This window comes from Cebidichthys violaceus, unplaced genomic scaffold (assembly GCF_023349555.1).
Source record: "Cebidichthys violaceus isolate CVI_PGR_0920_01 unplaced genomic scaffold, fCebVio1.0.p SCAF_14, whole genome shotgun sequence".
NCBI lineage: Eukaryota > Metazoa > Chordata > Actinopteri > Perciformes > Stichaeidae > Cebidichthys > Cebidichthys violaceus.
Genome location: NW_027176307.1, coordinates 5,493,902 through 5,510,030, shown reverse-complemented (window position 1 = coordinate 5,510,030; position 16,129 = coordinate 5,493,902). Strand labels below are relative to the sequence as shown.

Here is a 16,129-nt window from a genome sequence, read left to right as displayed (position 1 = left end):
GAAGCCGGTTCTCTGTGCAACTATGGGCTTCCTCCGTGCCATGCGCCCACGTAATGACAACCAACGTTGGCAGAAGGGTAACCGATAAATCTAGCAGAGCAAAACTAAACTACCAATGCAAAGTAAACAGATATGAAGAGATTCTGTGTATGAGACAAAGCAGAATCTGAGAAGTTTTTTAATTAATTAATTTAAAATTAATTAAGCTGGACCCTGGGCTAGAGGCAAGATCACACTGTTACACCCACTGGTCACTATAACGCAACACGATTAGTGTGCTCACAGGTCTGACAAAAGGAAATGTGACGAAGTTCGTTTGTAAAAATGATACTAACTAGCATTTAACTGGTATGCCACTCTGCAAGCTACTTTTTTCTGCTTATTAGTTTGTGTTGCACCACCATGACAACAAACGATTGCCTGCACCTAGAACGAACCAATTCAATTGTGTCAACTGATTTCATCTGGTAAAAAATATGAATAGAAGATATTGAGAGATAACCTCATGTCAGTTGTGTTTCTCAACTCTAACGTTACAGTTTCTTAAAAACTCTGTTGCTTTCTGGAGCAAAGAGGATGGTGATATTTGAAGGTGGTGGAGGTGTCACCTCTGCTGGCTCCTTGCTCACTAACAACTATAAAGGGTAGAAGTTGACATCATTAACGTTGGGAAAAGAATCAAACACAAACTAATGAGAAAAAAGGTCAACTAGAGTTGACTAGCCTTTGACACGAGCGGTTAGGGCATGAGTCAGTGACATTAAGATGCACAGAACAGGGAGAAGACCTTGCCTTGCTGACTGCTTGTCTGTGCATCTGTGTGTTTTTTCCCAGTACCTCTAGAGGGGTACACACTCTCCTCTGTGTCTGTCCCAGAACGCAGCGTTGGTCCAAGGAACGTGATTCTGCTCGCAGCCTCCTCTCGAAGCTGAACTCTGGAAGCCTGGGAGTCTGAGGGCACGTCTTCTTGGCCGGATTCAGGAAGTAGCAGTATGCACAATGGAACACTGAGCGGGTGGGAGATAGGAAACAAGAAAGAGAGAGAATAGAAGGAGATTGTAAAAAAAAATTACATTGTGTTCCCTCTTAATGGAGAGTCCTTCTCATTAAATGTAATGGTGCGTTTCTGTTCTTACCGAGATATTCAAACTCTTCTTTCAGAGCCATGCCGTTATGAGAAAAAAACTGCTGGCAGACCAAAGGGTATCTAATGGAAGGAACGAGGGAGGGACTGAGGCAGATGCTGTTTGATAAAATACTTTTGCAATGTTCATTTCATTCAAGGAGTTATTTAGCAAAAGTTAATTTCCATTAATCTTCCTCGTCTACTTTCGTCAGTGAGGACCTGTCTCCCAAAGGACCTCTGATAACCCCAGGAGACATGTACTTTACTCCTCAATCATAGATAAGATAAAGATAAGATAAGATAGACTTTATTGTCCCAAAGGAAATTTGTCTTGGAAACATACATACGGTGTCTGCTGTTAAAACAATACAAAATAACATATTGCATACATACATACATACATACATACATACATACATACATACATGCACAGACTGCTACCCACCCGCCAACAAATGCATGTCACACTGCCCATCGTACAACACACCTGTAGTGTATAGTTATGATAAAAAAAACATAAAGCTCAATAGGTACAGCGAACTAGCACATTAGGGGTTTGATCAAGGGCTCCACACAAGTCCTGAAGGCAGGAGAAGTATATTTATCATTCTGCTGTTAAAGATTCCCAATCTTATAGGTTTGTGCGGGTAGAGGAGGTCTGACAATGACTGAACACCAGACTGCTGGCTGACTGCAGACTCCTAAATAACAGAATGGTCTTCATCTGTTCTGTGGTCCGTCCCCGACCAGGTATTCAATGACTCGGTCCATGGCTCCCCTGTCTTTGGGCAGGATGGGTCTTGCCAATGAAGGACCCGGTGGGTGCATGCCTTTTAGAAAACAGATGGGAATGTATAGACACAAAAAGGAGGATGCATTGATCTTTTTAAATTCAGATATTTGACATTTCATACAGATTCAAGGTTTTACATTTTAGTTGACAACAGACTTCTGATCTCTGATCAGAAGTTAAACCAGTTAATCCAAACACCAGTTAAACTCGCACACTGGAACAACATCACCTTTTTTTTTTTTACTAGCCAAAAATGCTACTGGCGCAGTCCTCATTAGTATAGTGCAGTGGTTCTCAACTGGTCTCGCTGCGGGACCCACCATCACCCCTTAATGACAAGTCGCAACTCAAATTTTCAACTTATCAAATGTATTTAATGAAAAGATGGTGCAGTTTGAACCTGAGCTGAAAATGTCCTATGTAGTCATAGTAGTAGGGAGCTCTCTTGTTCCTGTCAGTCCCCGTCCCACACTTTTCACGTAAACGAGTAAAACTGCTTTGTTTGTTATGTCTGTAGATTTGTCTATTTGTAATGCAAAATGACCACTTGCCTTAATTTCGAGCTGTGGTCTGTTGTTGGATGTCATCCAACATGTCTTCAATTCACCTACTTATAGTGTCATTTGACAGAGGTTTAGTTTTCAGTTTATCCACTGCGGATTGATCCAACAAATACCGCTTCAGTTTTGACGGCTTCATGCTTTCTTGTGCCAGAACCTCGCTGCACAAAACACACTGAGGTTTTTACCCTCTTTTGTCCTCAATGTAAGAAGATCCATACCTCATGTAGTCGGTGTTGTACTTGCGTTTCGCTCAATTAGCATGAAAACAAACTTTGTGGGTGTTCTTCTATACTGTGAAATGGGTGTCTATTAGCATTACAAGGCATTAACGCCAAATACTGTTAAGGAGTGTGAATAACTCCGCTGCATAAAAAATACCCTTCAAAATAAAAGCACAATATTTTATTTTTATTTTATTTTTTCAGGCAAAGGTCAGCGACCCACCAGTTGAGAATCACTGGTATAGTGGACAGTATCTCTGCTTGTCATGCGGAAGACCAGCATTCGATTCCTTGACAGGGAGTTTTCTACAAGTATGAGGCTGTGGTTTTCTGCCAGAAAGTGGAGGATTGCTCACCCCTTGGTGGGAGTGAGTTGCTGCCCCAAATGACAGAGTTCAAGTATCTGTTACAGTTAGCAGCCACGCCTTTACGTGCATTGTCGTGGATATACGCAGCTACTTTTCTCCACCTCGCTGACAACCTTGCAGCAAAACAATGTTTCTGCCTGATATAGACTACTTTTGTCTGGGATTGCACCAGCATATCACAAGCCCAGGTTAACGTTAGCAAGAGTTTAGGGGTCCAAGAGTCTTTTTTGTAGAGCTGGCGGAGCTGGACATGTGTCAAATTTCAAGTAAATCAGACATACTGGTGTGCTCCTTGTCACTTTCACTGTCAGAGACCCATCTTTTTGTGGTTCTGTTGAACAAAAGAACTATTGTAAGGAATGTAATGACTAACAAGTAGCTTTATATGACTTTAGTGTTTATCTAACCAGGGTGACTACAGGTATGACAGAGTTCACGATGTTTTAAAACTAAAAATAACTTAATCAATACTGAACTCTCTGCAAAATGAAATTACATAATTCCAATTTACACATTTGTTAAAGTTGGGATCGTGAGGGGTGCTGCTGTTCCTTTTCAAGTAACAAGTCCGCGAATATCAATGCAAAGTTGCAGTGAACAGATATAAAGCAGTAGTGTGTTCACGTTAACGGTGTCACGGTCAGTGGTGTATAAAGTACCCAAAATCCATACTTGAGTAAAAGTAAAGATACCTTACTGGAAAATGACTCCAGTAAAAGTGAAAGTCACCTATTAGAATACTACTTGAGTAAGAGTCTTAAAGTATCTGACATTTACTGTACTTAAGTATCAAAAGTAATTTTCTGATATTAAATGTACTTAAGTATTGAAAGTAAAAGTACAAGTAAATGCTGGTAATAACAAAGCAAAGGGTCAAAATTTTGAGAATTATGAAGTTCATTCTTTTAAGTGCTGTGGCCACCATGACTAAGGACAAGGAGTTGTGTTGAAAATAATTGGATTGGCTGTGATCCATCCAGGAGCAACAATGTTCAACATAATATATTGTACATAAGTATACTTTTGCATCTACTATGAACTTATCATCATAATTCTCCGAAAAGCAATATGACACTATGAAGGAGTTGTAACAGTGTGTTTATAAGTATGCTCATTCTGACTAGAGGATGTAGAGGGCAAATGCATAATGTGTTCTGCAAAAAATATCAACTTGATGCATCAGGTCAGTGTTTTGAGAAAGGACACCTGCCTTGTAAACTCCTATGGGCCTGATTTGAACACAATAGGCAAAGGTTTTGCTCAAGCTGAATCTGCAATTGGGCGACTGCTACCATCATAACTCGATCTGATCATCCACAAAATGACTCAAATATCAAAACATGATCAATACTAAAGCAGCACCGAAAGTAACAACCCAGTCATTACTTGAAACATGTCCTGTTCATGTTGTGAAGTGGAGCTTCTAATGAGGACCAAGACACGTCTGATTTGAACGAACCATTTTACTGTCTGAACTGCAGTATTAGAAACAGTGAACACTCAACACGTGGCTTTCTACGTATCATCATCTAGGTTAGCGTCAAGAAGCACATATCATGCTACTTCCTGGCTCTTCAAAGTAAAAGCACTTCCTGTTTTATGCTTTTCACAATTTACAGCTTAACATTATATTATACAATCAAACAATTCACAACATTCTCCCGCCCGATGAACAGTTGTTCATTACTACTCAGCCCATTACTTTAACTTATCTCTAATGGATATATCAACTGAACAGGTCTCCTCAACAAACTGCCTGTAGAGGTATGAACAGTACAGGAATGAATGAGTCCATCCCTCCCAGGGAACAGTACTTTTATCCTGCCCATCTTCCAGTTCTGCCTGGGCGTGTTGTCCTCTCCAATCAGGATGACATCTCCTACCTTCAGCACAGTGGGTGTGGGTGTCTCACACTTGTGAGCTGATTTCAAGTCCATCAGGTAGTCCTTTCTCCAGCGGTTCCAAAAGCTGGTTAAGAGTCTCTGCCGGTACCTCCATCTCCTGCCCATGTCCTCTCTGCTCACGTTAGTTCCCTGAGACGGTGGCAGCATAGTCTTTGGCGGTAGAGAAGTTAGTCTTTTCCCAACCAAGAAATGAGAGGGTGAGTGGTTGTGGCTCTGATGCATCCTCATGTATATAGGAAAGCGGCCTGGAGTTCAACACAGCCTCTATCTCTGTGAGCATGGTTGTCAGCTCCTCAAAGTTCAGTGCGGCCTTCCCCAGGACCCTCTTTAAGCAGGTTTTCACGGATCTCACAAGTCTTTCCCAGAAGCCACCCCACTAAGCAGCTCGCTCTGCAATAAACTTCCAGGTGATCCCCTCGTCAGTGAAAAACTCTGAGCTCTGATCCTCTGAATGACTGCCATAGTTCCTTTAGATCTTGTTCTGCTCTTTTGAACGTTTTGGCATTGTCTGAATAAACAACCTTACACAATCCTCGCCTTGCGATAAACCTCTTTAAGGCCAACAGAAAGTTTTCTGTAGTCTGATCAGAGACCAACTCTAAATGCACTGCTCTGGTGACAGCGCAAGTGAAAAGCGCAATATATGCCTTCTTAGACTGACCACTAGACTTAACATATAATGGCCCTGCAAAATCCACCCCAATAACTTCAAAGGGAGGGGACTCTGTCACCCTGTCTCTGGGTAATGGAGCTGTGGACTGCTGTGCTGGTTTTACCTTCAGTCTCCTGCAGATGTAGCAATGTGATACCATCTTCTTGACTAGCTGTCTCCCTTTTAGAATCCAATACCTCTCTCTTACTTGTACTAGTGTCTCTGACTCCAGAATGCATCACTCTCTCATGACAGTCCTGAACAAGTAACTCAGAGTATCTGTGATTTTTAGGTAGCACCCATGGATGTTGCTGTCTAAAACTGAAATCAGACTACTGTAGCCTGCCTCCTACACTAATAAGGCTATTCTCATCTAAGAATGGTTTCAAGACTTTGATTTTTGAATCTCGTGTGCTGTCCAGATTTCAGCTGGACAATTTCTTGGCTGAAGCTCTGCTCTTGGGTCGTCTTCACCCAATACACTTCTGCTGCAGTGAGCTCCTCTGAAGTTAGCTCTCCCTGAATCCTTTGACTACAACGGGCATTAGCTATGAATCTTTTCACTCATGCAGTTATTCTTAATGCAGTTTTTAACCTACTGTACTTCTCCAAGTCCAATAGTGGCTCAGCTTGTTCAGTGCTGGTCAGTTGTACTACAGCCTGAAACTTAGGCCTAAGCTCAGTGTTCACCTCATCTTCAACACAGTCTTCATCCATGTCCCTTTTCCCATCAGTTGATAACAGTGAAGCAGGTCCGCTCCACCACTCTGGATGAGGTTTTCGACACTCTGGCCTCTGGTAGGTAAATCAGCAGGATTAGTTTTGCCATTGCAGTGACACCACAACTCTGGATTTGTGAGTCCTTGTATTTCAGTCACTCTGTTGGCGACAAATGGCTTCCACCTTTGTGCTGTGCTGCGTATCCAATGGAAAACAATCATAGAATCTGTCCACATGTGCAGCTGATTTCTTTCCACGTTGAGTGGCTTGAGGAGATTATTTCCTAACCTCGCTCCAATCAGTGCACCCATGAGTTCCAAGTGTGGTAAAGTAATTTTCTTTAGTGGAGCTACCTTTGACTTGGAAGCCAAAAAGCTGGTCACAACATCTCCTTCCTTGTTCTGTCCTTGTAGATAGGCAACAGCACTGTATGCCTTCTCACTGGCGTCGCAGAAGACGTGCAGTTTGGTCGGATCTCGATCTGGTACCATCTTGGAATGTCCACCAGGTGGAGCTGTGGCAGCTCTGCACACCACTGATCCCATTTTTCAGCCAAGTCTGGGGGAAACTGCTCATCCCAACCGATTCCCCTCTCCCATAATTCTTGAAACAATCACTTTACTCTAATAGTGAATGGAGTGAGGAAACCGATGGGGTCGAAGACTCTGGCTGATGTCTGTAGCACACTTCTCTTTGTGTTTTCTTTGTCCTTTACAATGTCCAGTAATCCCTTTAAATCATACACAAAACTGTCCTTTTCCGATCTCCATACCAACCCCAACACCTTCAGTACATTTCCACAAATGGCTGTGTCTGTTGTGTGCTCCACTCCCCTTTCTGTCCACTTGTCTCTCAGGTCTGGTGAATGTCACCCATTTGCACAGGTTCATGCCGGCGTGAGACAGAATCTCCTTTGCTGCTGTGGTAAGCAGAAGTGCTTCATCCACATCATATGAGCTGGAGATAAAATCATCTACGTAGAGGGACACGCTCAGTGCCTTCACTGCTTTAGGCTGTTCCGCTTCATACTGCTTAATATGTTTTCTTATTGTTGCAGCTAACAGGAACGGGCTGGGTAACACTCCAAAAACCACTCTACTCATTCTCATGATGCGCAGCTCATTTTTACAGTCTTTGGTTGGAGGTCCATGTAGCCACAGGAACCTCACAGCATCCTTGTCGCTTTCTTCTAGTTCTATCTGCAAGAAAGCCTTGGTGATGTCTGCCGTAAAGGCTATCTGGTGGAGTCTGAATTTTATCAGCACATCTAACAGATTTGGGTTCAGGTTGGGCCCAGCCAGTAAACAGTCATTAAGGGAGGGGCAACTCTCTTTGTGTGATGATGCATCAAATACAACCCTCAGTTTGTCACCTTATCTTCTCGAAGAACAGCAATCAACATACAATCAAACAATTCACAACAGTTCATCTTCAAAAGAAGTTGGTTTTCAAAATTGCGAGAATTCAATCTCACTCTTTTTGGGCTGAAGACTAGTCCTGCGATGCTAAATAGCCTTTCACAAGCCGCTGAGCCAGGTAGAGGGGTGTTCAGCTTCACAGACAGCTTGCGCACAGCTGGGAAGGATTTCACTCCAACATAAGAAAACATTTCTCGCAAATATGGCCACGGCTGTTGGTCTTCTTCACCACTATCGTTTGTTGTGGGAGTAGCAGGTGCTTCCATTTCTGCTTCCATCATGAAATCAGTCATCGTAGAGTGGAATTCTATTCAAGTAGTCACTCGCTAGCTAGCATCCTGGGCATCACTGGGAATCAAAAAAACGTGGCTTTGAGAGCACTTGTTTGCAATTGCGCATTAACGTGATTAACCAATGATTTAACTTGCAAGCTAGGACCACTGATTCGCCAAACCTGCTTGCTTGCAGTCTGTGTTCCACCACAGTCCCCGACGTTGGCCTCATGATTAATTTTTTTTCTAAAGATAGATTTGATTTTGTAGCGAGTAACGAAGGTTTCAGGGGAAATGTATCGAAGTCAAAGTATCAGTTTTCTTTGCAAAATGTAATGAAGTAAAAGTCAACAGAAATATGAATAGTAAAGTACAGATATCCAAAAAAACAACTTAAGTACAGTAACGAATTATTTCTACTTCGTTATTATCACCACTGGTCACGGTGTGTGGTGGAGGACTCAAACGCAGACATATGGAGATGCAGTGAGAAAGCGGGTTTTAATGATATCTGAACAACACAGGAATCGTTTCCGAAAAATGCAAAGAGTGACTGAGAGGCAGGGGTTTATATAGTACGTGCAGCAGAGTGAGGAGGTGAGAGTGATAGAGCTGATGAGGTGGGTGACTAACAGGTGCACTGAATGAGCTGATTAGGAGGCAGGTGAGGGGAGTTGTGCTGATGACTAGAGTGAGGAGAGTGTGGAGTGATGGGAGAGAATGGGCAGAGCTGTGACAAACAAAGCATGTTAAAAGCATTTAACGGTGAAAGTCATGGGCAGTAAGCTACACATTTCAAAATTAGAATGGTGCATGATGATAAATAAAGAATCATGTGTCAGTGTTTTTTGCAGAGGCAAGCATGTTAGTTAATGTCATTTTGATATACAAAATGTTATGTCTGATTCTTACCTTTAGTTGCCCTGATTCGTATGGGGAAGCTTTCCCATGAGACATCGGGGGGGGTCAGCTTTGATCACAGCCTTGTCGCATCTTCGTCTCTTTTTGTAAGGAGGCCAAACAGCTCTCCCATTTTTTACCCATTGGTCAGGAACAACCTCTGTGTCCCCAGTGTCAGTGAATTCCACGATGTGGTACATTTTCTGTAAATTAAAGACATGTGTTTCAAATTTGATTGACAAAGTGATAAGTCTCACCATGTAATGTGCAGCCATGAACTCGACAGCTGATGACAGTTAAAAATTAGAAAATGAGTCAGGAAAAAAAGTATTACATTATAATCAAATCCAAATGCAGTGTAGCTGATATTCACGAAGAGCAAACCCCAGTCCCTAACTACCTAACCCCAAAAATTACCTTCGTCCGAACCATCTTCTTTGAGGGATGCCGGGCTCAGGGCGGCTTTAAGCGTTTAACTTCATGTACCACCAGCCTGATGATACTGAAAATAGTCAAAGAAGTCTTTAGACTAGGTGAACTCAATATACACCAAACATGGATCCCCCTCGACCACAATTATATTTCTGACCATGCCTATTTTGACATTACTCCTGATGCAGTTGTCACCAGTGCATAACTTGACACAAAACTCTGGAAAACTTATTTATTTGTACTGCGCAACTGGATATACGTATATGCGATAGCACTGGGCCTTTACTGTGAGAGGTTTTCAGTTTTTAGCCATCTCTTGCATCTCTGCAGCAAGTCAAATTTTCAAACTCTGAGATATGTCTCACAACTTGTACAACTGGGAACTGTGGGCTTCGGATCATTTTCTTAATTTGGCCAAGGAAATTTTCAAAAGGAAAGCAGGAAACGTTTTCCAAGCAGAAATCATGTTCTTTAGTATCATCACTGAGATGAATACGACCATGAACAATGTACACAAGATGATCCCTGCCCTAAAGCTGGACAAAGTGTTCTACAAAAGAGACTAGTGTTTTTGTAAAATTACAGAGAACTGGACAAATTGTTTGGCACATCAAAAATGATATGGCAACATGAAGGAACATAAACTTATTGTAAACTGGTGGTAAACTGGTAAGAACATCTAGCAGTACAACTCGCCCAGTATACAGTAGTAATTACCTAAATTCAGTAGTCTTCCACCTGTGTCTCTCTTCCACAGACCTTGGCTTTCTGGCAAACTCAGAAGGAATGTGGCATTTTAAAGCCAACAGAGTGCTTGACAACTGATTTACTCTCTTGGATAGCAAACAGCAACTTAGTGGACCTTTGCTCCCTGCCCAAAGCTCTAGGAGCTTTCTCATCACACCAAACAGACCATGGGGAAACATAGGCAAAATCCCAATGCCCTGCCTAAACCCTAAGCCCTGAACCCTCAAGGACTTAATTGACGTCACCTGGTAAGTGGTTGAGTGTGAGAGGCTGCAAGGGCTCGAAATGGTGTAAATATGAATGGGACATCACTTTGCTGCAACATATCACGTTACCATGAAAACGACAAAAAATAAGATGTATAATTGTGTGTATTTATTTTATACTTTGTACTCGTCTGAGCCTGAATGTCTTCCAGGCTCTTCCTCACAAGATGAGGTCACTTCTCTATTTACTTGTTTTTGTCAAAACATCTTCGATGACAAAATCAAATATTTGATGGATAAATAAATAAGTATCCTCTGATTTCAAAATTAATTTTTTGTTCCATCTTTAACCCTTAATGTTTCTGAGTAAATATAATAAGACAGGCTGAACACACATGAGCCGTCCTCTTTGTTTACCTTTTTTTTTAACGTCTCCATGCGTCCACTGGTTACATCACGTTGCTATGACTTGTGGGTAATTCCCTTAGGCTAAGTCAGCATACCATGCTGACTTACGGAAAGGGTTCATAAAGGGCTCAAAATGTCTGCCAGAGAGCCCTCAAACACTTGAAGATTTGACAGTGGGACATCCCTAAACCCTCACGGACTTTGCGGGAGCGCGCCTCAAAGTCTGTGAGTCTGTAAGGGGGGACATTCGGATTTGGCCATAGACACCTTCCCCATGCCTGTCTCAGTGAGTGGGGAGCTGTCTTTGTGATGTTCCTCATCTGTTTGAAGCCTAAAGCTCTCATCGGTTCTTAAGGTGCTACTAGTGTCAAAAAAAGTAATTCTGCTACCCATCTGAAGACCATATGATGTGCACTTATCACAGCCTGCATAGCCAGTGTGAGATTTGGTGATAACTGATGTTACTTTTATGAACAAAGTTTTTCCATTCAAGGCAAACCCAGATGATAGGATTTTAATCTCCCTCACTGGATCTGCAAGGTATTGTCCCAGAGGGTATGGTTTTGAATTGCCCCCAAACAATCCAATCAAGCAAGGTTTCCTGAATCCAAACCCTTGCACCAACCCCAAAATTGGCTATAACTGGACACCTGAACTTTTAAACAGAGGAAGACCAACACAATTAAGTTTTAGTAATTGTGTGCTGATCTGGAATTTTTTTCTCCAATTTTGCGTCAAGAAATTGGTAAATGCATTCACGATCCCAAAGTAAAAGTATAAACCACCTGCAATTTGCTTTATCTTGTAGTCCCTTCTAGTACCAAGGAGTGTCTTGGCATCTTTAGGCAGTGATAGATGGTGACACCTTAAAATAGACAACAAGGCAGTTAATGCAACCAATGTGTTGCCATACTGCAAGGCCCAATTAACCAAGCTAGCACTGAGGCTTGGCTGCTGACTATTATCACCATCAGCCTCCTCTCTGTATTATGGCTCTTCCTGAAAATGGGCTCCAAATTTTCCATCATAGTCTCTGCTCTACATACATGTTCCATCACAGTCTTCCATCTAGACTCAGTTTCCAGAGTCTTACCTCTACAATTAGTTTCCATCACAGTCTCTGCTCCACACTCAAGTCATATTTTCAAACACCTGATCACTGTCAACAACATTTTTCTCTGAACTGTCAATGGGATCAAATGCCTCAGTAAGGCAGCTTTGAAAGTTACAGAGTGTTTCCAGATGCCTATTGACGGTGGATGCTGACTTTCTACGCAGATTAGAGGACTTAATGTAGTCAGAGTAATGCTCAGTCATTGTGGAAGGACACAAGTACAAACAGAATCCAAACCGTAAGAAGACCATTGATTGAAGGTGGTCACTGGGCACTCTATAAAGACAGCTGCAAAACTGTAGAGTCTGGAAAGACACAAATGACAGAGTATTAGTCCAAAAACAAAAATCTTGTTTGTGATTTTAATTTCTAAAATTAAGCATTCTCAGGAAAAATTGATATTACACAGTTTATACAATTCATAATATGTCTCTGAGCTTTTGTATAAAGCTACTGCATATATTTGTTTTATTTGAAAGCTATCAAGGTGGAACACTGAGCACATGTGTGCATCAATAATACTGTGCTATCTTTAACATATCAACAGTCATTAAATTGTGAAATTTTAAGGAGTGACATTTTCATCATGTCCCGGGTGAATTTAACTGTTCTCCTGCAAGTTTCCTGCACTCTAGTCAATGTAAATGTGCTGTCCGTGTGTTCAAAGTTGATACACTGTTTATTGGATTATTGATGTATTGGCCATTTGAATAGGCTCCGACTGTTTTGTGCGGTGGCACCGAGCCTTTCAAGTAGAAAATCCTTAGGCTGTGCGCTCCACAGTGCCCTGCCAATGCTTTTCTGACAAAATCAGAAGAATCAAAATCAGCTTTATTGTCCATGTGTGCGCATACATGGAATTTGACTCCGGTTTTCACATTGCTCTCAATGTACATACATGGAAAACACAAATAAACAAGAAAAATATAAAAGCAAGGACATTAAAGACAACAAAGTAGAACAGAGAAACTAAGCATTAACATTTAACATTTAACTACTAAAGACTAAAATCACTACAGCAACATTGAGTCCTAAGTCCTCAGTCCAAAAGTAATACAAATATAGTCTAAATGTAATAATTTATAAAATTCACAACAAAATATTCTGCTTCAATCCATGGCGTACAAGAACAACATTTTCACTGCGAAAAAAACATTTGCTAGATCGTAAATAAAAAAAAATGTTTATCAGGAGATAAAACATTGCAATGCAACTCGCCACATTTCCATTAAATTCAAATTGAAGTGCCTCCAACCCTGCGTGCCTTTGTGAACCAGCTTGCTCAGTTAACACAGTTATGCAGTGCTAGACGTTGTTGCATCGGATGTCTGTGCTCAAATATCATGGTGTAGCCGAGGGTTTATATTGCGCCTATACTTTAGAATAATAATAAAATAGCAGACACGGGGCTCCGTATTCGGCGCCAAGATGACAGCCACTTTAATCCTTCTCACACCCTTCTCAGAACTTCTTTCTTCTCTCCCTCCTTCCGTCTCCTCCTCCACAATAAAAGCACAAAACACATACACCGGAACACTGCTTCTTAACATACTCAACATAATAGCTTACATATCTCCCCTCCTCCATAAAGAAACGTCCTCGTTTCTAAACATTCTGAATGCAAACAAATTTAAAAAAAAAAACAAACACATTTTCCAACCCTAGTAACATGTCTTTATAACACAACATTTGGTAGTAAACAACTTTATACATCCTTCTATCACCCAACTGCACAGCCTCCAGAAAATATGCCCCACTAACCCCAATAGACACCAGACATAGCTGATACCCCATAGCGTTTGGACACACCATCCGTATAAAGCATGTGCTGCTACAATGAAGAAACATGTTAACAGACATATTCACACATTTATCACTCAAAAAAATCAGTTAGCGATATGTGACAAAGTCCTTTAAATATGCTGGTTGTCTCACAAATCTCTTTGAACGAGACACAGTCTGTTGTGGTTCACTGGTGCCCGTCACCAGAACAGTCTCTGTGCCACCAGTGACCCATGGCTCCTCAACCCCACAGTCCTCCTCTCGAGACCCCTCGTCCTGCAGCGAAGGAGCATGGTGAGGAGAAGCTGGGAGGCTACTTGAAGAACCAGCAGGCCGTAGCAAAGTGTACGGTTTTAGTCTGTCATAATGACCAACCTGCTCCGGTCCGTGGAGGTCCAGAGGACTGCCAATGCGATAGATGAGTCCCTGTTCTCCTTGAGAGTCCAACACAGCCAGGACCCTGAAGGGTCCCTTCCAGTGGGGAGCAAGTTTCATGCGGTCCTCCGTGGGATTATGCAGCCATACGAGGTCCCCTTCTCAATACGGCTGATGACGGGCCATTCCATCATAGTACAGTTTTTGTTTTTCATGGGCATCAGCACCACACTGCCTGGCACCACAAAAAGCCGTCTCCAGCCTTTCCGACGGAGACACAAAGTCAGCATGAAAAAGAGGGCAAGTCCAATTTTTTGCCATTTGCGATGGCACCAACACATCCACCGGTACACGAGCTTCCCGTCCGTGAGTTAAAAAGTAAGGAGTGTAGTTAGTGGAAGCATGAACAAATGTGTTATATGCAAAAGCCACCTGTTTCAGATACTCATCCCATTCACCTCCGCAGGCAAGCAGTGATTTGGCCAGTTGATCGATGAGAGTCCGATTAAATCTTTCAACCATGCCGTCGGATTTGGGATTATACGGCGTGGTGCGTGTTTTCTTAATCCCTAAAAGTTGACACAGTCTTTGAACAACCCCAGATTCAAACTGCCGGCCCTGGTCACTGTGAACCACTTCTGGAACGCGATGTACCAGCACGTAATCCTCAAACAGACACTGTGCTACTGATTGGGCCGTTTGATTAGGAAGCGCATACAGGTTTACAAACTTGGAAAAGTAGTCTTCTACTACTAACACATATCTGTTGCCCTTAGCAGTCACTGGTAATTCAAGAATGTCCATTGCCACTCTCTGGAATGGTCGAGTTACTTGGGACCCACCCATTGGTGCCCGGTGCTTGGGCACAGGGGCTTTGCGGGTCTGACACGGGAGGCACTGCTCGCACCACTGTCGAATGTCTTTGAACAGAGGGCCAGTAACATGTTTGCCTTGCTCGTTCCCAAACTCATTCTGCTGAGAAATGCGCCGATACAGGGCCTCCATGAAGATGGTGCAGCACATCAGGGACAAGCAATGAGGGCACGACCACTTGATACTGAGCACCCCCTGTGAGGGAGGAAGTCACTCTCCGGCAGAGTAGGCCATTCACCACAGAAAGACGAGGACATTCAGTCCATAACTTTCGCAGCCACCTGGAGCTGCCTCTCATCTGCCCTCGAGGTGGTCGAGAACCCCTCCAATCCAACACCGTAGCAATATCTGGGTCAGCTTGTTGTAGTTCTTTCAGTCCAGTCCCATCATGTGAAAGTGTATGAATGAAAGACCGGTCATTTATCTCACTGTCTGGTTTCGACGGCTGCCTCCCTGTGATGAGGTCAGAGGTCGGGAGGTTCACCGCAGATGGCGGTGTCAACAGACTGCCGGCTTGGGGAACACCTGACTCCTTGTCTGAGCCTACTGCATTCACCTGTGTGGTGTCATTCACCGTACCAGCCACAGGACCCTGTGGCCGCCGTGAGAGAGCATCAGCATTAGTATGCTGTTTTCCATCCTTATGTTGAATGACCCAGTTGAAAGGATCCAGCTCCAATATCCACCGTGCTCTTCTTCCAGTGGGATCTTTGTCAATAGACTTGCTGCGGAGGCCCAACAGAGGTTTATGATCAGTTACAACGGTGAAGGCAGCCGCTCCGATGTAATGTCTGAATTGGCGTACAACCCACATTATTGCCCACAGTTCTCTGTCAAACGTGGACCAGCGCCTTTCAGTGGGAGTGAGCGACTGACTAGCATACACCACCACTCTCTCTAGTCCTTCCCTGTCTTGAGCCAAAACGGCCCCCACTGCTTCCATGGAGGCATCTGTGTACACTTTAAAAGGGGATGTTGAAGTCAGGCATAGTGACAATTGGGGCCTCTGAGAGCACCCCTTTAAGATACTCAAAGGCCTCATTGCATTTAGTGGTCCATTGGAAAGGCGTGCCTTTACACGTTAGGTGGTGCAGAGGGGCTGCACGCTTGGCAAAGTCCTTCACAAAACGTCTATAGTAAGAGCATAAACCCACAAACGCTCTCACTTCAGTTGGATTCCGTGGTGTAGGCCAAGTTCTGACCTTGTCGGTGTTTCGAGGGTCTGGCTGTAGGCCGTGGCGAGACACAACATGCC

The 16,129-nt window shown here is 43.0% G+C and overlaps 1 long non-coding RNA gene across 1 annotated transcript in view; it reads right to left on the bottom strand.

Moving 5' to 3' along the window:
- LOC137870784 (uncharacterized) overlaps positions 1-9,650 on the bottom strand; it is a 10,809-nt gene extending 1,159 nt beyond the window's left edge. The window contains exons 1-4 of the long non-coding RNA XR_011102741.1: positions 9,355-9,650; positions 8,950-9,140; positions 1,137-1,207; positions 838-1,007 (exon numbers count right to left, since the gene is read on the bottom strand). This is a non-coding gene — a long non-coding RNA (uncharacterized lncRNA). The remainder of the gene's footprint in view (positions 1-837; positions 1,008-1,136; positions 1,208-8,949; positions 9,141-9,354) is intronic.
- Between the last annotated feature and the right edge of the window lie 6,479 nt (positions 9,651-16,129).